Consider the following 23294-nt stretch of genomic DNA (forward strand, 5'->3'; position numbering starts at 1 on the left):
CAAAACATCTTCTAGAATATGCTAGAAGAAAACCAATATATAATTTAACGTGCTTCTTTCTATTCTATACAAAAATCGTGCTCTGAAGAGAAAATCGCCACTGAGAGAGAGAGAAACATGAAGAGTACACATAATTGACATTTCTGCACTTGCATTAAGGTACACATCCGTTAATCGAACACCTGCAAAAATATACACATTAGCTGAAATCAATCGATAAGCGTGTAATTAAATTGTACAAGATAAAATACATGTATCGTGTGATACGCGAGACAGTGAATAATAAAATGAACAGTTAGTATGCCGCTCCGTCAATATATACACATGTTGTCTGTCCAAGGTCCCCTCTAAAAAGAATAGTAATGTACTAACTCTACGATAATATACTTTAGTATCACGTGACACCACCTTTCTTCCTCAAGCGTGTGTCTAATTTAAGATTTTAAAGAGTTCCCCAACTATAAATAGACATCACTCTTAGTCTACGAGAAGAGAAAAAGGGGGGGGGGGTCAAAGGCATGTATACTTGACTATTCATTTGCATCCATTGCTACACATGCATTTATTTCTAAACATATTTTCACATTTGCATACAGATGCATAATATTCCTTTTCAGCCTGTCTTGTGTCATGTAACAGGGTCTTTTATACATGTGGCTCACTAACTGCTTTTTGTTCAAATTAATCTTTTTAGACATTTGATATCTGGTGGAGAGTTGTCTTATTGGCATTGATCATACCCCAACTTTCTAATTTTCATATTACTGAAAGGTAACTGTATTTATTACCTTAAATTGAATAAATAACTACTTACAAAAAACAATTCCACATGTAAAAAAAATAAATGAAATATAATTTCAAATGATACAATGTAGTTAGCCTTATGGAATATTTTGTATGTTGTGCATCTCTTTTCTCCTTTTAGTGACGGGGGGCCTATTTTGTATGGTTGGCTGCTTCATATCTGGTGATGGAATATACATTTAGTTATGCAGTGTTGAATACTGGTCCCAACCCTCTAATTGATAGGAATAAACAAAACAAAAATTATTTCACTCAATCTCAACAACAAGGCAAAAGTGAAGTAAATCAATATAGGCATACTACTGGTTCTGCCCGTTTTCTGCTCTTTGGTTGGGTTGTTATCTCTTTGACACATTGCCCATCTATATTCTCAATTTTAAAGATTATTCAAGTATGTGATATGTGATAAATATCCAAAAATGAGCTTATTTGATAAAATTCAGCCTTGATCCACAATTTCTTGAAAAAGTACCAAAGCAAAATACAACATGTGGGTACATGTCTAATTTACCAGGAAAAAAGTTGAATAATTCTGGAATGGCAAAACTTGAATTTGCCCAAAACTAAAAGCGAGCTTTTTTAAATTACACTCATGCAAAATAAAAGGGAAACACTTGAGGCCAGAGGGAAGATATAATATTTGATTGTCAGAAGTATAAAATAAACGTGGAATCTTATTAGGTATATAACAGTGAAATTGCTTAAAACAAAATATTCATGAAAACAACTGAGTCAATAATCTGATTTTTTTAATAAATATGGTGACATTTCACTTCTGCACTTTTTAATGTTGATGAGTCTCACATATTAAAAAAATCCTCTTGTTACTAAACTTTGGAGCCAATAGTCTGTTAAACTTTCATTTATTAAATCCTGCATTAGTTCAACAAAAATGTCCGCTTATAATCACTTGAACCACCTCGGATACCATTCTGTACATGAATATATCTCTCATAACAAATTTCATATAAATTGCTGATTCCAGGTATCAAAATTTTTATCCTCCAGTAAAATTATTCCTCTGACAGGATGTGTTGTCTACTGAAAATGAAATTTTTTGTTATTAAATTAAGTTTGTTAAGTCAATCTAAAAGTAATGAAGAATGATAATTATAATATATTGTATTTCATTGTTATTGCCATCTATGACCTCAATACAGTCTGCTCAAGTCATTCTCTTATCTAAAAAAAACTAGATGATTGAAAATTTCTTGCTATTGCACAATACTTAATATAATAATTTTGGATCCTGATTTGGACCAACTTGAAAACTAGGCCCATAATAAAAAATCTAAGTACATGTTTAGATTCAGCATATCAAAGAAGCCCAAGAATTCAATTTTTGTTAAAATCAAACTTAGTTTAATTTTGGACCCTTTGGACTTTAATGTAGACCAATTTGAAAACGGGACAAAAAATTAAGAATCTACATACACAGTTAGATTTGACATATCGAAGAACCCCAATTAATCAATTTTTGATGAAATCAAACAAAGTTTAATTTTGGACTCCGATTTGGACCAACTTGAAAACTGGGCCAATAATAAAAAATCTAAGTATTTTTATAGATTCAGCATATCAAAGAACACTTGGCCAAGGATTCAATTTTTGTTAAAATCAAACTAAGTTTAATTTTGGACCCTTTGGACCTTAATGTAGACCAATTTGAAAACAGGACAAAAAAATTAAGAATCTACATACACAGTTAGATTCGGCATATTGAAGAACCCCAATTATTCAATTATTGAAGAAATCAAACAAAGTTTAATTTTGGACCCTTTGGGCCCCTTATTCCTAGACTGTTTGGACAAAAACTTCGAAAATCAATCCCAACCTTCCTTTTATGGTCATAAACCTTGTGTTTAAATTTCATAGATTTCTATTGACTTATACTAAAGTTATGGTGCGAAAACCAAGAAAAATGCTTATTTGGGCCCCTTTTTGGCCCCTAATTCCTAAACTGCTCTGACCTCAACTCCCAAAATCAATCCCAACCTTCCTTTTGTGGTCATAAACCTTGTGTTTAAATTTCATTGATTTCTATTTACTTATACTAAAGTTATTGTGCGAAAACCAAGAATAATGCTTATTTGGGCCCTTTTTTGGCCCCTAATTCCTAAACTGTTGAAACCAAAACTCTCAAAATCAATCCCAACCTTTCTTTTGTGGTCATCAACCTTGTGTCAAAATTTCATAGATTTATATTGACTTAAGGATGTACTTAGGTGAGGTTAGGTGAAAATTAATAAATCAAGAATTTAAAATTGATACTATAAGCTGGTAGAGTATTCGTTTAGGATAAAAATAAGCTAAAAGTATTGATAGGTCATGGACCTCCTTTTCGAGATATTTGAGATTTAAAATTTGGCGGGAAAAGACTGACTCGGACTTTTACCTTATATTTGCATTGATATTATTTGGGTCTCAAAACAAAAGAAAAAAAATAAAGAATCTTCCAAAATTTTGGTAAATGACCTTTCATGAGCTATTAAGTCTAATATGAAAAAAATGAATGAGTGTTATGGGGCAAAATATTTTACCTTGTATTGTATGGAAAAACACCAAGGAGTCCGAACATTTGACATGAATTCCAAAACCTCACCTAAGTACATCCTTAAACTAAAGTTATAGTGCGAAAACCAAGAAAATGCTTATTTAATTCCTAAAATGTTGGGACCAAAACTTCCAAAATCAATCCCAACCTTCCTTTTGTGGTTATAAACCTTGTGTTAAAATTTCATAGATTTCTATTCACTTTTACTAAAGTTTTATTAAACTAAAAGTATTCGGACGACGACGACGCCAACGTGATACCAATATACGACCAAAAAAATTTCAAATAAAAATGGTCAGATTTATTAAAACGCTTCATTTGCATGGATATGATGCACATCATGTAAGAGTTAATTCCCTTATATTGTTTTTTTTTTATCATAAATTAAATTTAAATTATGGTACCCTTCATTCTTGAAATTAGGTTTTAAATCCAAATGTAACTATCTTGACATTTATACAGCATAGATAACAGAATAAAATCTTTAAACTATTAAAAGAATACCATTCGGCCTTAAAGTCTGTGTATGATTCTTTTACCTATATCTCATTAATTATAATTTCCATCCTCAATTTATTCCATTGGCAACTTTTATATATGAAAAAGAATAATTTAGTATTTAACTATGTCTGACTGTTAAATGTAGATATTTTCAGTCTATTCCCTTATCATGCTTATGAAAACAGTCTGCATACCATGTATATTATGTTTTTGTTTCATACATTTTTTGTATTTGTGGGATTGAAATCATAGCACACTGTAAATAACTGACTGTTTTTACCCTAAACAGACACTTTTGGATTACTTACCCTTAATATATTCTAGTCCTATTGTTTTCTATCAAAATCATTTTGCTTTCAACATTACTGAACACTGGTCGTTGACATTCCATTTGATTACTGTTTTCTTGTTGTATGTATATCACACATACACATGTACATGTACAAGTGTTTTTTGTTGATATATAAAAGTCCTATGTATTGAATTTTTGATTCTATTCATAGTGAACATCTTTCTCCTTCTTGTAAATATAAAGCAAATGTACATACAATTACTAAATAAATTATATACTAAATTATTCAAAGCAAAATTAAACTTTGCATAAATGTTATTATCAACACATTAATACAAATTTGCCATATGAATTACCAAGAAAATACATGTTTTTACTAAGTATTATAAATAATTATGCCTCAAGCATTTTGCTCAATACATAAAAGTTAAAGGCAATAATGGGCAAAGAAAATATTTCCAAGTCTTGAAAATTTATTTTTTATGTATAATATAAAAAAAAGAAGATGTGGTATGATTGCCAATGAGACAACTATCCACAAAAGACCAAAATGACACAGACATTAACAACTATAGGTCACTGTACAGCCTTCAACAATGAGCAAAGCCCATACCGCATAGTCAGCTATAAAGAGCCCCGATAAGACAATGTAAAACAATTCAAACGAGAAAACTAACGGCCTTATTTATGAAAAAACGAAGAACAAATATGTAACACATAAACAAACGACAACCACTGAATTACAGGCTCCTGACTTGGGACAGGCACATACATAAATAATGTGGCGGTGTTAAACATGTTAGATAACAATGTTTAATATCATAACATGGAGCAGATTTGAGTGTTAACAATCCTTTCATTAACATTTTTATATTCAATTATATTATAGTGTACATAAATATCATAAAATGTACAATACAAGCTAAAATTATATACATTTTGGGGGCACTCACAACCCAGTTTTTCTCAATTAAAATCATGGAACCACCACTGTCATGACTATTGAGACCTTGTTGGAAAAATATTGGTTGATTATATAGGGACTGAAGCATGACTGGAGCCCCCCCCCCCTTTTATGAAAAGTTCTGGTTTTGCCACTGAAATTTGTTAGTTTCTGGTCTGACATGTAAATGTATGTCACTGTGTAAGCTCTCAAATGGGTGACGGGTGATTGGTTAATTACAATGGGGATACTACATGTATCTGGTTTATTTTTTTATAAATGGGAAAGAAGAGTATGGATAGTGAACCCCCATTGTCAGAAACAATTGCCTATAATCCCTTTCCTTTGTATTGTATCAATTTGTGTTCATAAAAGATTTAATTTTTATAGATAAAATATTAAACTTGAGTGTACAAGACAAGACAAGACAAATACATGTACTTTATTAGAGTGTACATGTATTATACATGTTATATAAATGAAATCAGGGACATATAAAAGTTCAAAATTCTTTATTTTCCAATTAAGGGCCCCTGATGGGCAATAATGACAACAATACACAATACATTCTGATTCTTAACCATGTTAACACATAAACATATAATGAGTTTTGTCTCTTGCTTGTTCATGTTGTTATAAGTGTCAAAAGTGTTGGCTGTTATGTTTTATTGTTGTTTTGTTTTGTATATGTTTTTATATGTGTTCATGTGTTTCAGCGATGATCCTTTTGTACTGGATTTTATCCTGAATAAAATTAGTTAGATAGTTAGTTTATAATGAAGATAAAATTAATTGTTCCCAGATAAAATGGGAATTTATTTATATAAGACCAGGTATAAAGTAGCCAAGAGTTAAAGTGAATATGTCTTACATTCTAATGATTTAGTACATGGACGTCTTTGACATGCAGCAAAATTCATGGAGTACCCACCCACCCCACCCCCTTTTTTATAGAACTTACAGTCGGCATGAAACATTATCACCCACGCTTTCAAATTTGATTCGTTTTGGTCCGTATTTGCAGTTTCATGTTTACAATGTTCACAAAGTGATAGCGTGAATTATTTCCAGGGAGATCGTGAAGAACGCTTTTTTAAATTTTGTCTGTCCAGTTTGAAAACGGATGTTGACAGTGGGTATAATATTTCCGGAGACAAGGGCGGATACCCCAGACCGAAATCCGAATGTAATTAAATAATAGAAGTGATAAATAGTAAATTCATTACATGAAAAGGAAATGATGAAAACTTGGATTTCAATATTCATGTTTTATATTATTTTACACTTTATTTTTGCCGTTTAAATCATTTCTTGGGATACGACTTCTTTTAAAATAATTACCTGCAATATCTGGAATAAAGCTTTATCTTTTATGTTGTGTGGCACAAAGTTTAAGCATCCAATAATGTCATGAATGCAACTTTCAACGAGGAATGCCAAATCCGACGTCAAATAATGGCCGCCATGACGTGTTGACAACGTCGTCTAGTGAACCGTATCACTGAGCGCCGAAATCCTTACTCAGGCGCTTCCGGTTGTCCTACTGTTCGTCGTTTCAAAATTATTATCAAATGTCATAGTTAGTTTCACATCCTATTTTAAGAATAAGCTCAATTATCTCATTTTGCAATTCATTTTTTTATTAATTATATCTGTTGTCTGGTGTCTAAAATTATAGTATTACCCCATTTATTATAAAAGTACAGATTTAATTCTCTTTTACAATCCAAACTAGTTTTGTAATTAAGTAAATTGATAGTTACCAATATTTATTTTACGTCATCAAGTGTTTTTTCTCCATCATCAATTAAGGAGGAAATGTGTTTTTGAATATTTGTAACTCAATTGACCATGTTTTCTTTATTTGTTGCTTCATTATCTCAGTCATAACTAATCATTCCTCATGTTATCTTTTCTCTTTAAACATTAGGGTACTGTCTCAGGTGAAATGAATAGTACAGATAAACGTTTATGCATTCAATTTAAAACAATTAGTTAATTAGGAGTTTATATTGTTGCTAATTTAATGAAGAAGTATAATTCTTGTTTTGGATGATGTTGATTAACTAACACGCGTTCTTGTTTAATAAAGAATCATTATCGTATTGTTTGTACTATTATTATACCAATTATGAATCATTTACCGTTATCACTTTTTCACACAAAAGTAGTGTACCTTCAATTGATATAAAAGGAACATTTCTCCGAACATCAATTATTTGAAAACATAGGACTGGTGCTTTTAATAAGGGAAATATGTTTTTGATGTTGTGTCTTGTATTGGTAGTTACCATGGTATTAACCATACCATATACAGTACTTGCTAGACCTTGTTCTAGTAAAGACTGTTTGGAAAATCGAAAGCCGTTAGTGTCCGATAACTGGAAGGCTCCGTTGATAGCCGAACTAGACGTGTCAACTATGAACCAGCAACTGAAGGAATACATCGATGACAGCATTAATTATACATTCACTCACAATGTCGAGAAGGAAGACCTCGAATGGAAAAATAACATTACTGGATATTTCGGTAAGATTGTATTTCTATATTGTATATCCATTAACATTTCCCTAGTTAAGATTGCAGACAGAAAAACGCTGGTTTCAAATTCTCGAAAGCATATTTTAAAACAGTTTAAAATTAAGCTACTGTGAAAACAAATTAGATATTATTTATATACTGACATCATAGATTTAAATTATATAAGAGTGATCCAAATTTTTGATAATACGAATCTGATTTGATATTTTATAAAAGAGTTGGAAAACATACCAGAGGCACACTCAAACTTATAAATCGAAAATATATTGGCAAATCGACAAACAATACATACGTGTACGCAGACATACTCCCCGTTATAATACATTACGATAAACGAACATCTTATTAGAAAAACAAAGTAAAATAAGATGTTTATATAGAGTTATCATGGTTATGGCCAAATAAGATTGAAAATCAAAGAGAGTGATCTGTCATTTAGTATAAAGCTGTTATTAGTGACAGACATAGAAAATGATGAATGTATTAAAAAATCAAAATGTGCTTCTCATAATAATCTGTATTTTATACAAGCAATTATAAGTCAGAGAAACAATCGCACATCAGCTAACTGACCACTGCACATCAGTAAAAGGACCATATCACTTACGCAGAGACCTTCGTACATGATCATCGCCTTCAGCGTCCCTTCGCACATTCGAATTCTAAATATACATGATAGATATAAACTCAATATAGTATATTTTATATGAAACCCATTTAGACTATTTGTCGGTTGCTGAAGTTAAAACCTGCTGTTGTTGAATTGTCTTTGGGAGGGAAAAATGTCACTTTATAAAAAAATCCTTCTGTTTAAAACAAAAAACAGATACCGTTTAAGACAGCCTTATATCTTGACTTACATATAGAAATTGACAATGCTAGTTGGCTAAAAACGAAACTGTACGACAACAGAGATGACTTCAGCTTCCCAATTGGAATTTTTGTTCATTTCTATGTAACAATATTCCGGCAGCGTCGGCATACAGAGGGCTTTTATTTACTTTATAGAAGGTTGCTCCTCACAAGGTATCGTTTAAATTAAGAGCTCCAAGTGGTGAAATAGAAATCATTCCTTCGTTTCACAGATGATAACAGATATGTTCTTAATGTCGTAAATACATTCCAGTCCAATTTCCCCCCAAATCAACTACCTTGTTAGACTTACTACCGGGTATATACGAAAAAAAAAACACACCATGGGTGCCATATGTTGAGCAGGATCTGTTTACCCGTCCGGAGCAGCTGAACTCATCAACTAATGGCCGTTAATTTCTAAAACAATGTCGACTATTAGTTGTAAGCCGACAGAGGAATGTGTTTATCGATCTATGATTTGATTGGTGTCAAGTTTCAACGATTCAATCATTATGTTTACCAATGCAAATTATAACAATGAAAGGACACCATTTATATGCTAATTCAAAGAAAAATGCTTGCAATTTCTATCGTTATGAGATAAATTAAACAGATTTCAAATAAAGAAGCGAAGTTTTTTTAATCATAATTTGCTGGTTTGCTAAATGTAAATTGAGCAATGTGATTACGAAATGAAATACTAAACGATAGGTGGACGAAAGCGATGTATTTATAAAAAGAAGATGTGTTATGATTGTCAATGAGACAACTTTAAGGTCACCGGACAACGTTCAACAATGCACGGAACCAATGCAGCATAATTAGCTACAAAGGCCCTAAATGACATATGCAAAACAATTCAAACTGAAAAACTTTTAACTTGATTGAAGGCGCCAACCCTCTTCTAAAATGGAACAGTGATGTAACAGTACAGCCTCAGAACAAACTATAAAAATCAGGTGAAAAAGTCCTTACTCATCAAATGGATGGATGCAAATACAAGTACAAAAACAAATGTGCATCTACATGATCTAGTAAACGTTGACGAAGGATAATGTATCCCAACAACAAAAAACAAACCGTACAGATCTGAATGCACGCAGATCCTGAGAGCTAGTTCTAATCATATAACAATATGCATATTATACAATTACGTTTAGACTTTAATTTATCTTATTTCAGAATCAGTGATTGATTTAAAAATGTTAAACTTGGAACGAAGAATAAGTGAGCAATCAAAAGCATCTGAAAATCTGCCAGAGGTAGTTCGTGAACATACACAGAAAGGTAAGCTGTACCATCAATGCAATTTCCTAACAACTCACTATTAATTGATTAATAAATAATTCATGGAAGTCATAGATTTTTTGGACCTTTACACATGGCCTGAGCCGTAATATTCGAAGGAGTAGGGGCATTAAGACCTGGTTTTGGCCCTTGAAAATTAAATGTTTGATAACTTTTTCAAATTGGCAAATAATGTTTAGACATGCATAGTGTCAAAACATATAAATAAAAAAACATTATGATTCGTATGTGATGACGTTACAATTACGTCATAATATGTACTACTTTCTATTTTTATATCTGTTGTGGAAACATCGTGCGCAGCCAAGAAAAAAAAAAATTTAACAAAAATTATTATAATTTTTGACAATATGTCACCAAATTTAAATTGTTTCTTGGGTGCGCACATACTTTTTCAATCTAAAAAATACAATTTGATGAAAAACAAGGAAAATCACGATATTTTAAAAAATATGCAAATTAAGGTACCAGTCTTGTATTTCAACAGTGCATTTTTTTCTGAATTTTTTTCTGAACTCAATTTATTATGTTTGATTATAGGTTTATGTTGAATTGAAATATATATATAGACTTTTAAAAAATCTTGCATCTTTTGGTGGGGATCAATCCAGAAAAGTGGAAGGATATCATGTTTACTGGAAGTGGTGCGGCCTAGTAAAAACAGCAAACAGAAGTAGAAAAAAAATGTTTTGACTTCAGGATTACGTAACTTTTTATTCCACTTTTTTTTCGATTAAATCACAATTTTACACTGGTACATACATGATATGAATATGATTTTTTTCTATGTAGCATTTTTATTTTTTTATTTTCAAAGATCAGCTGTTTTACATGTAAGCCTATGAGGCATTCAATTAAAAGACTGCAACCTTAAGTCAGGATTTGTTGCCATGGTAACTTGTTCAATGTCAAAAATTGTTTTGTTTTTCTGAATACCTTTTACCTTAGATACTTTTCAGTAATTTGAAAATATGTACGATAACTTTTAAATTTGCGGTAATTTTTGGGCCAAATAAGGGCCTTATTGTCCCTATCCTTTTATCCTGAGCGTCAGTGAATATCACGGCCCAGGCCATGTGTAAATGTCTAACAAAACTACGGCTTCCATGGATAATTTCGATTCTTATTAGACAAGCACGGTAATTTTATAACTGAATGTAAGGTTAGATTGCCATGGTAATGCTGTTATAATGTACCCTTTTCAAGACAAAAGCTACACATTTCAAATCAATCTAAGTCTTGCTTAAATTTTTACTTCAAAACTTGAAGGGAAATATGTGTTTAATCCTCATTATTCATAACCCAAAAATGTTTTTCGTTTCCATGTATTTACTGTCAAATTCACAGCTGACATGTCGTAACTAATGAGTGAGTCGTTATGCTGACTTGCTGATACCGACAATTTTTCAAATTATGCAATAGAAAGAAAAGGAACAACAACTGCCTCAAAACCCGATGTTAATGAGATATTTCTAGTATCCGATATTAGGTCGTATGCGTCACGGAAAACGTTCAGCTTGACATGTTTCTTTCGTATGATCTAATTTTTTTAAATGACGTTAATAAGTCAAGTTTATATACGAGATTTCATGGAATTTATATTCTTTCATTTTGTACATTTTTAAAGCTCTTGTGCATTATTTATTTTTATCATGCATTAATAGGAATAACGATTCTTTTGTTTCTTTCTAAATTTCAATTTGAACGCAACGAAATCAACATATCATTTGCATATAATTTACGAAACATGTGAATTTACGTGAGAGGTAAATAGTAACAGCAGTATGTTATCTCTGAGTCTGTGATAGTTAAAGATATATCGAGAATATTATCACACTGCTGTTTATTAAGGGAAAGACGCAGGCATATTAGACACTGTTAGAATTATATATAAATGTGTCCTTTGAATGTTTCATTGTCTTTTATATGTAACAAAATATTCATAGTAGTCGTCCAACCTCTACTCTACGAATAATTTGAACAAACAAAACCAAAAAAAAAATGGAGATAAACAAAAAGGGAAATTGTGTTGTTTACTATGTCAAACGACTCTTTATTGTTTGTGAATGACGATTTGTATAATTACACATATGTACATCTTACAACTAGTATACAAAGAGAGACAACTTAAGATGAAACATGTTCAGCAAGATAAGACCTAGAAATATTTCAACGTTATCGAAATAGTGACGTTCCCCGTAATGGTATTTTTTCATCTTGTTGTTTTTTGCATTGTTATATCAACACATTACTATTAGATAGTAGGTAGAAAATAATAAACCAAAATGTTCAGTAATATGTTTGATCAACAAATTAGTCACAATACCAAAATGCTGTTGCAATATACTTATTTGAATTGTTGAGTCATTAGTTAATGATTTGCAACCAATTTTTGTGTAACAATAGTTGAAAAAACAACTATTTATATCTCAAAAAGGCAAGTTAAACATGATCTACAAATAAATCAAGAAACTGTCATTAAATTATTAGTTTGAGTTATTGTCGATGATATTTACTCATATTTATGGGAAACAATATCCACCAAAAAACCAATTAGCATAAATAAGGAAAAAGTAACAGAGAATGATTTGAAGAAATATTATTCCGTTCGAAATGTTTGTTACTTTCTCAAAAGAGTATAAAAGTAAAAAAAAATGTGTTTTTCTCATTAAAATGCAAAGCTCACTAAAATATATCCAAAACAGTCATAAAGGTGTATAATTCTTTACATGATTGAGAGACCATTTCAATTATAAATTTGTCATTCCAAGTACAAATCGAATCTTGTACGTTTGTCTATTTGTCTGTTTGTCTTTTTTAGCCATGGCGTTGTCAGTTTATTTTCGAATCATAAGTTTGAATGGCCCTTTGATATCGTTCTCCTCTCCTTTCGAATACTTGTTAAAAGGAATGGTTTATTTAATCACATAAGAATGAACAAAATTAGTTGCTATGTGATGGTGTTCGAAAATGCGCTAATTTAACAATTGCTTGGTGTTAAGCATGTAAAGTATTACTGTAATGTGATTAGTAGTATGCCAATTAAAAGTGTCAACATCTTAATTCACTGCATGTAAATGACTGTACTATTTGGCAAAACAAGGTTTTGATAGTACTTTATACATTTGAATGATACAAGATACATCTAAGTACCGAATGTCAATAATAATTTTGAGTGAACAAAACCCGCACTAAATGTTTATGTAAGTTGTAGCCAGAAAAAAAAATCTTATAAGCAAGTCATATACAAAATTTCATCGCAGCTGCCGTGTACTTTAAAGATAATCAAACAATATTTAGCATAGGTTTACGTTGAAAGATAAATGCTGGGAACATTTGCAATTACCCCTGTGACAGTTTTACAAACTAAGATGCATCTGTGATTTAAGTAAAACGCGTAAAACAAAGAACGTTTTTTAAACGAAGTATAAAGATACATTCTATCGCAATCCAACAAAACCCCATTATGGAAATTGTAACTGGTTATATTCCTGTTTATCAATAACCAATATATAACTTTTACACGTATATATACCTACCAATGACACGGAATAACATACAAACATATATTGAAAGTTGGATGTCACCATAATGCTCGATTCTAACTCTATGCACATGCTGTAAGGTTACATGTAATGCAAAAAGCACATTACCAAAAGTTATCATCATTGATTTTATACCTTTATAGAATACTATATTGGATATCCGCTGTAGACTTTTTTCAGGATACCTATTGCAGTTTAACTATTGAAATTGTTTTCTATTTCAGCTGGATTCACAGCGTGTGAAGGACAAATGGGATCTGACGGAAGAATACAGTTTACATCTGTTAAATCATCACATGGTATTTCTATGATATCTTCGTATCGCGATGGAAAGTTTATTGCTCCTAAAGCAGGATTTTATCTTGTGTTATCGAATATCCTTTCAAACAGTCAACAGGGGTTTTTCATACGAAAGAATGGTACGGAAATAGCTATGGCTTGGTCCCACCATCGTGATTTGAATACAATTTCATTGTACAACGCTCCTTTATTAGCGTTTACGGAATTGTCAGTTAATGATGTGATCACTGTTGAAGGACAAAGTTTAGATCATTCAAGCTGCCTTACAATAGTTCAGCTTTGACATATCTATATTAAGAGCTTAGAATGAAAATCTAATGATACGCAACATATCTGAAGTAGAACATTCATGAGTGAATATGACATAATATCAATAACAAACACTGTACAATGTCAACTAGATATTCAAATCTTTTAATTTTTCGCATCAGATTCACAATGTGTTTGATGAGTGTAAAATACGTTAGTTAATAGTATAGGCGGATACAGACTTTTCAATTGTTTGTGAATTTTGGCCAGAGAATAAATATCCATTTATGTAAAATCATGCACAGTCATCCATTTAATATTACAATACAAGCCGTAGAGCAATAACGAGTAATTTTAGTCTGCACATTGTATATCATTCAATAAAGTATTCCAGAATGTTTATCTGTTTGTTCTTTTGTTTTTCATGTTTGACTGTGTGATTTATCCATTTTTATATCAAAAATCTCACCTTGGTCTTTGTGCATATTCAACAAAGCACACTCTCCAACATTATAGACGGTAATTGAATCCTTGGCAAACATTTCTGTTTTGCTGATCTTGTGCTGCTGATTATTTAGCCAGATTATTTCACAACACAAAAGGGAAAAACATAAAAAAATCCTCATTTAGGGGCAACCACTCCCATACAGTCTTCTTACTATAACATACAAGTTTATCTCGTTTGTAGATCTTGACTTGCTGATTGTGTTTGTGATTTGAAAAGTCTTTTTATCTATTATATTTTTTATCATAAAAGGAAAAATGCAAAACAATGGCAAAAATCGTCATTAATGGGCAATAACTCCAACAAAGAGTCATCAGACTACTTACTCTATAATGTTTTAATTACAATACTTGACTTGCTGATCAGTAACGGCCTGTACTCTCAGATCTGTACTCAGTGTCGTTTTTCTTGTAGGGATGTACACGTTCCAACCCACGTCAAATCTGTGATTTTGTAAGATGTAAATTTATGTGTATCTATCTGAAAGGTTTTAAATACTTTTTCAACTGATTTTTATAGTTCTTTCTTATGTTGTACTGTAACACCACTGTCCCAGGTTAATGGAGGGCTAAAAGGATTAACCCCGCCACATTCTGTATATATATGCCTATCCACAGTCAGGAGCCTGTAATTCAATGGTTGCAATTTGTTGCTGTGTTCAAATGGTGATATATATTTGTTTTTCGTTATTTTTTTATACATAAATTGGGCCATTAGTTTGAGTTGTTTCACATTGTCATTTCGGGGTTATTTATAGCTGACTATGCGGTTTGGGCTTAGCACATTGATTAAGACCAAACGGTAACCTTTAGTTGTGAAATTCTGAGTCATTTGCTCTGTTGTGGAGTTTTCTTATAGGCAATCATACTGCATATTCTTTATATATATTAGGTAAATTATCAAAAATCAGTGAAAATCATATTACTATCTTAATCACAATAACAACAATTAACTATTTTAACAAAGAAACCGAAATGGCATACAGAAATTCGATTGACACAGAACATAGGCAAAGAAAGACAACATTAACATAATTGCTAAATGTATCAATACTCAGCCACGTCAAAAATATATTACCAAAAATGGAATAAACATATTCGAAATACACAAAGACAAACATTGATGATCCAAATTTCCGAAAGTATTTGCCGAATACAGATAACTTTATCTATTCCTTAAGAAAATCAATATTATTTGGAGAAATTCAATATGTTTACCAGTTTAATTACCAGCAGTTGATTATACATGTTTTTCCGATAATTCGTGTCAACACAGAAGTTATAACTAATAATTAACTAGCTATTGCTGTGACGCAGTGATTGTAAATAAACTCGTCATAGATACCAGGATTAAAACTTGTTTACGCCAGATGAACGTTTAATCTACATAGGCTTATTAGTGAAATATATTTCTATTACTGAGGTAGAAAATTCCTCTTATTTCGAAAAATTTAAAGTTTAATTAACAGTTGATTTATGATTATGACCATTTAAGTTTTGATTCATGTCAACACAGAAGTGTTGATTTAATATTGACATAACATTATTAATAAACAACTTGAATTATATTTTTTTAAATTGTCTGGTTTCTGTTTTTATAGATTAATGATATAAATCGTATATGGTGTACTTAAATAATGATTTATGTTCATGTAATATTGTCAGTTTCCTTATGTAATATCATTTCGGATGTTTAACAAAATTTCTTGTTTCCCGTTTTCGAGGAGTTATCATAAAAATCGTAAGAATTTTGCACCAAAAACAACAATTTTGTAGTCATTCAGTTTTGTCAATTTCCTTTCACAATCCTATTTGTGAGTTTCAAATAAAAACATCATGAATACCAGGACTATAATTGGGTAAACCAGAGGCGTGTTTTGTCTACAAAAGACTCATACGTAACATTCAAATCAACCAGTTTATAACATGTATTAGGCAAAAACGTTCTTACAGGTAAGAAGAGTAGATTAAATCATTATAAATAAGACAAATCTATGTTACACTGTAGTAAAACCAATTAGGGAGTCGCATGAACTCTAAGTGTAGCAAGAACGGTTGAGTTGATAGAGTAACCGAGTCCTATTATGTATGAATAACACGCCATGTAACTCGGCCAAAAAGTATTACAATTAAAAATAGGACACAATAAGTAACTTACATCTTAGACAACTATTCTAGTATCTAAAGATCTAATACTGCATAAGCATTTCGCTTGTGAGTTAGACAGAGACATATCGTGTCGGCCAAAAGGCGTCCCTGCCAATACCTCCTTTGTTTTTGTTTGCACGAACGTTTAGTATCAATTTTTGTCTTTAAACACCATACAATTAGAAAGAATGTTAGTGCTTAGAAATGGGAAGTTTAAAATTTGAAAGTTCAAATCATTACGATAATCATAGATTCGAACAGAAACTACCACACGATAGGACACTACTTTAATGTTAACTTAACAGAACTAACGTATTGTAAATATATTTAAGAACTTTTATCTTTAATCCTATCACAAAAATAGGTTATATTTAGATTGATCGGTTGATTGGTTAATTATTGTTTGCTCAAAATTAAATGGGAAACGCATAACTCATATTTTGATGGAGAATACGTTAACGGGGTTAAAGTCTAAAATTCCTACAGGAACATTCATAGTCATAATTCAGTTTGTACCGCCAAGCGAAAATCATTTCTGCCAAGGGATTTTACTCAATGGTACCATATTTCTATATCCATGTCTATCCTTGAGGGACACATTTTTGTCGGAAATATTATAAAAACCGGCGCCATAATTAAAACGATCTCCAATCTTAGCTTCAGAACATGTAACTATATATATCAAAAAATAAAAGAAGTCAAACACTGCGATTTCGAAAGGTTTTGTCTTATGTTCGGCAAAAATAAATACATAAGACAAAATGAGTTCAACTGATTTTTTTCAGAAAATTTGTTTTACCGAAACGACATAAATCATTCTTGCTAGAGAAACTTACTTCAACATCAGTGAACAGAAATGTGTAACAGTTTGACTCCCTGGACATGCATTATTAAATGAATGTTGCTTGCTAAACATCGAATGAGGATTTGTATGAAATGTCTGTACCTAAAATAATTAATTTGGTAAAATTAGCCATACTCTTCAAACCAGTGTATTGGTAAACACATAACGCAATGCACTTTAAATATAAACTTATGTCAGTAAAACTATGATTATTGTTAGACAAAGGGGAAATTGAACACTTATCCATCTTCCGATGCACTTAATAATATTGATAACTCTTACACACTATTTGAATTACAGGGCCATTGTGCACAGCACTGGAATTGAACATATATAAAAGATGGATTCTAGAATACAAATGCATGAATATGAAGATACCATTACATATAAAGACGGGCACACATATGAACCCATCAAGACTGTTCAGAAGGAACATGCTGTTGTTATATCGTGGAAACAATGGTCCATTATTTTTATCTTGATATTCGTAGTATCCTTGGTGTATTCTTCTATAGGACTAGCTGTGACTTATTTTACGTCACGAAAGTTAAATTACATACATTTTGTTTTGGGCGGTTTCTACATTTTGGAAGGATTAATGTATATTATGTGATAGCCCTTTACATTTAAATGCCAAAGTGAATAAATGGCCATTGTACACTTTTATATTGTATTTTTAATAATACATTTCACACTATAATGTACTATTGGTAATTTTATTGTGAGTACCTATAAACCTGAAATAAAGTCCGGTCATTTGTTAAATTTCCATTCTTTATGATATGGTTAGCCAATCAAACAGTTAAGCGTACACTGTTATAAATATTACTCAGAACGGTTGTACTTTGAAACGGGGCATCATTCTCTTAAATTCAGCCTCTTTAATTTTGTAGAACTTGCAGTTTATTCACTTCGTTTTACAGACGCTGTGACAAAGATAACTACAATGAAGATCATTTATGGAATTTCGCTCTTCTGTATCTATAAGGGACGGTGCAATATTTATCAAGCAGGGGGGACCGGTGCAAATCGCAAAACCTGTTTGGAAAAAAGTATTGTCCCATGCTGATGTGATAGGAAAAAAAGTTATGTCCCATGACCTATATTCATTAAAAAAGTATGTGTCCCATGAATATCATGAATATATTGAGTGAATAAAAACACAATATGTAACTTAAATAACGTAAAGCAACAATATTTATTGTGATATAAATGTTTTTGACAATCATTTTAACATTCTCGTCTTGACCTTCAAATTTAGTTTGACTGGTGTGAATCAGCCCATCCAACTAAATTAAATATTGATCTAACAAATTCAAGCTTATTAGGTAGTTTGATTTATTGCTGTGAAATGAAAGAATTTAATTTTACAATAGGTAAAAATAAAAATTATTATATAAATTCAGATAGGCATCTTTAATTTTTTTTATAACTTTTTCAAATCAACTTGGATTTTCATCAAATTATGCAGCTATCTTAGATATATATTAAGCTTACTGAATCCCAGGTCATTTTGTTTTTTGTTGTATTGCTGTCAAATTCAAGAATTAAATCAATCTAGGTAAAAAAAAGCTAGAATTTGCATCATAGATGGGCTGATTTACACCAGTCAAAACTAAAATTGTTCATCATATTCTGTTTCTGTTTGAATGTTTCTTGTGTGTATTTTTGGGCTAATTAAAATAAAATGTTTACTACTTAAGCATTTGTCCCATGCATTAAGATAATGAAAAACATCAGGTCCCACTACTTTGCACGTTGAAAAAAGTACATGTCCCCTTACCATTTGCACCGGTCCCCCTGCTTGATAAATAATGCACCGTCCCTAAATGCGTTAACGTAAAACATTCATTGATTGAAATGAAAATGGCAAACATAGATAGAAGAATAGATGAGCTATTACAGTCCAATACTTCGATAGCTGAAATCAAAAAGATGGTTCTTAAAAATTTAGAGAGAGGTACACTATAAAAAGGTATTGCAATTACCAACAGCGTCATATTTGTGTTTATTTTCCTTTCAATCAATCTGGACATTTATTTTTATCGTGAAAGTCGTATTTCAGTGACCACCACGCGATTAATAATAAAATAAAAAAAAAGATTTATATCAGAAAACTGAATAATATTTTGTCCGTAGGTCACGTTTCTCGTGCTAAAAATTTCCAATACAATAGCATAAGTATAGAACTAGACGTACCTATCTAAGCTGACTGAAATAAACAGTGTTTGTGTTGATGATACAATGTATAGATAAACAAGTTTCTTAAAAAGAATAATATAAGAACGTATGTTACGAATTAAACAGTGTGGCTTTGTTTAACTGGAATGCTATAATGCTAAATGAATCCAAATACATCGTTGTTAAAAAAAAAGACACAAATCTGGCAAAGTCTGTCATTAAGCTTGAGGAATATTGACTTATATTTATATTATCTTGTTTTTTTTTGTATCTAAGAAGCAAATAAAATAATATAATTAGATACCGATGCACTATGGCATGTTGATGTTTGCCTTTTTTTTTTTACTTTTTTTCAACGGTGTGCCGAATATCACGATTTGGTGCAACGCTTAAAATTTAAATACCGTCTTGATTTAAAATAAGTTTTCATCATAGAACTATGTAGTTTGATTATATAGAATACATAGTTTGCTAGCATATGATATCTAATGGATTGTAAGTAAGTAGATAATATAAATTAAAAATACACATAAATGTATATTCATTACATATGAAACAGGAACATGTGTACAAAAGACAATGTGCCCGCTCAAGGTTTCACATTTCCATGTTAATTGAACCCTTTAATCCTTGTCATACACAGGATTATGAATTTAATATAGGATGGACGAACATACAATATCAAATCCTTTATTTTAATTTAAGGTTTAGTAGGAAAAGAAAATGATCATTCTTAACAATTTTAGATCATTATACAGAATATATTATAACCGTATAGTCAGCTTTAAAAGTCAATGACTTAAAAAATATGAAATGATTCAAACGAAAAAATTTCAGGCTAATTTATACAATACATTTTGCCCAAAAAATTACAGAAAAGAACTAGCGTCTACCATTGAATAACAGGCTCCTGACCCGGACAGGTACATAAATAATTTTGGCAGGGTTAAACATGTTCGTGAGCACTCTGAACCTCTCTTACCTGAGACAGAGTTGTTACGATACAACAAAAGAACACACAGTCAAAATCAGTTGCAAATAACCTAACTCAATAAATCGGTACGAAGCATACACAAACTTATAAAACTACTAACATAAAACATTATAGACAGAAAGCAACTAGATTATTTTGCAGTTTCAAAAAGATAGTTCTGAGCCAATTATAACTAATTAGAAAGTATGCTAATAAATTCTCAAACATATAAGTTTTCAGATATATTGTTTAAGTTAAGCGTGATATATTTCCTTAAAACAATGTAACTCAATTGCGTTAATAAAGTACACAGGAAGACTTTACCTAGAACCCATGCATCATTATAATTGCATCCGCTTACTTTCGAGCAGATAAAGTATATTGATATATATATTTTCCACATTCGATACTTAAAGTTCATTCTAAAAAGAATTACATTTTAATTACATGATTTATTAGAAACATACACTTCTGACATCGGACTGGGACTTCGCTTGAACTAAATTTTCCTTTGGGTATTGTTATGCGTTTACTTTTCTACATTGGCTAGATGTATACGGGGAGTTTTGAGATCTCGAAAAACATGTTTAACCCCGCCACATTTTTGCGCCTGTCCCAAGTCAGGAGCATCTGGCCTTTGTTAGTCTTGTATGTTTTTTTTATTTTAGTTTCTTGTGTATAATTTGGAGTTTAGTATAGCGTCCATTATCACTGAACTAGTATATATATTTGTTTAGGGGACAGCTTAAGGACTCATCCGGTTCGGGAATTTCTCGGGAAAGACCCATTGGTGACCTTCTGCTGTTGTCTGTGATATGGTTGGGTTTTTGTCTCTTTGACAGACTCCCCATTTTCATTCTTATTTTTTTTTTAATTTAGATGCGATCTTTGAAAGAAAAATAGAATACCTTGAAGGACGGATAACTGAATTGGAAAAAACGCCCAATATGGCATCGGAACAAATAAACGTTACTGGATTATCCCAGAAAGGTAATTTCAGAATTTGTCTTATATTAATAATTATGAGATGTTAAACACTTGTCAGTGAGTTGATAACCAAACAGAAAAAGTAGCTGGTTACCATAAGATACAAAAAAGACAGACAACAAAAACCAAATAAATTCTTAAAAGAAAAACAAAAATTATCAGGACTAAACGGTTTACTAAACACTACGCATATACAAAAACAACAACAAGAACGTCACAAAAGACTTGGTATGATCTCAGGTTGTTGCTAAGGGTATGAAGATCCTTCACTGCTAGTAACATCCGTTGTATGATATTCTGAATACAAAGGACTGTGCGGCATGTTTTCAACAATTTCTTGCCCCTACCTTCATACATTTTAAACTTATTCCATAATTCTGTAATACCATACCTTCAAATGGTGAAGTTGAAATCATCCCTTCGTAAATTTTACGGACGCAATCACGAGTTGGTTGACCGTTATTGAATAACCGTTTCACATATAATATCGGATATGTTCCTTACGTCGTAACTACAATCCCCTTCCCTATCATGAATGTGACCTACCGAATTAGACTATTTACTGGATTTGTTATATAATGAGCAACACGACGGGTGTCACATGTGGATCATTACCTCCTTAACCTACCGGAGCACCTGAGATCACCCCTACTTTTTAGTGGGGTTCGTGTTGCTTATTCTGTAGTTTTCTTTTTTGTGTCATGTGTACTATTGTTTTGTCTGTTTGTCTTTTCATTTTTAGCCATGACGTTTTCAGTTTATTTTCGATTTATGAGTTTAACTGTCCCTCTTTCACTTTGTGCCTACTTCAGAAATCAATTTCACTGCATCATTTTTATACTGTTAACATTCCAAAGTTATGTCTCTATGATATCAAACATCTCTTGAAACCAGTATGTGAAAAAAAAAAGAAAAATCTATGAATATCATATATCTCCCCAAAAGAGGCGTTACAATAGAAACAGCTGTATATACAGTTTTGTTTATTGGTCCTAATTATTGTTTTGGTTTCCCTTACAAATGCGAAGACTTTTCAATTGCTTTATTTTGGGTTGTTTTCTTTTGTAAAATACATTATAAGGTTAAGGGGAATGCAACTCTAGGCCCACAATATTGAACATTTGGTTTTCATACAAAATTAATTGAAAATCCTTGTTTTATTTCCTTGACTTTGTTGGTCTTTTTCTAACTTATGTGTTTTGATTCTTCTTTTGGTGTTGTCCGACTGATTTGTTGATATCTTCAATATTTCAGATTTTCTTTTATACTTAAGGCTTGGTCGCAGTCACATTTCAAACTTTTATGTTAGTAAAATATGTTGTCCACAAAATAAACTGCAACTCCTACAGCCCCTGGATGGTGTAAACTTCCCAAAAAAACGTGTATGTTATAATGGTGTATGGCATATGGTGCAATGGTGTAAGGTGTATGGTGCTATGGTGTATGATGTAAGAGGAATGGTGTAATGGTGTATGAGGAATGGTGTGATTGTGTAACGTGCGATCGGGAAAGACCCATTGGTGACCTTCTGCTGTTGTCTGTGATATGGTTGGGTTTGTGTCTCTTTGACAGACTCCCCATTTTCATTCTTATTTTTTTTTAATTTAGATGCGATCTTTGAAAGAAAAATAGAATACCTTGAAGGACGGATAACTGAATTGGAAAAAACGCCCAATATGGCATCGGAACAAATAAACGTTACTGGATTATCCCAGAAAGGTAATTTCAGAATTTGTCTTATATTAATAATTATGAGATGTTAAA

The 23294-nt window shown here is 31.5% G+C and overlaps 3 long non-coding RNA genes across 3 annotated transcripts; 2 read left to right on the forward strand and 1 right to left on the reverse strand.

Annotated features, from left to right (window-relative positions):
• Nucleotides 1-1536: 1536 nt before the first annotated feature.
• On the reverse strand, nucleotides 1537-4307 carry LOC143058900 (uncharacterized). The gene is made up of 2 exons (XR_012973280.1): nucleotides 4168-4307; nucleotides 1537-1845 (listed from the first exon to the last, which is right to left on the reverse strand). It is a non-coding gene; the product is annotated as an uncharacterized LOC143058900 (long non-coding RNA).
• Nucleotides 4308-7293: 2986 nt separating this feature from the next.
• On the forward strand, nucleotides 7294-14293 carry LOC143059123 (uncharacterized). The gene is made up of 3 exons (XR_012973393.1): nucleotides 7294-7624; nucleotides 9674-9778; nucleotides 13569-14293. It is a non-coding gene; the product is annotated as an uncharacterized LOC143059123 (long non-coding RNA).
• Nucleotides 14294-16215: 1922 nt separating this feature from the next.
• LOC143059710 (uncharacterized) lies at nucleotides 16216-18055 on the forward strand. The gene is made up of 2 exons (XR_012973568.1): nucleotides 16216-16350; nucleotides 17690-18055. It is a non-coding gene; the product is annotated as an uncharacterized LOC143059710 (long non-coding RNA).
• Nucleotides 18056-23294: the final 5239 nt, after the last annotated feature.

The sequence above is a fragment of the Mytilus galloprovincialis genome, chromosome 14 (genome assembly GCF_965363235.1).
Source record: "Mytilus galloprovincialis chromosome 14, xbMytGall1.hap1.1, whole genome shotgun sequence".
In the NCBI taxonomy this organism is placed as follows: Eukaryota; Metazoa; Mollusca; class Bivalvia; order Mytilida; family Mytilidae; genus Mytilus; species Mytilus galloprovincialis.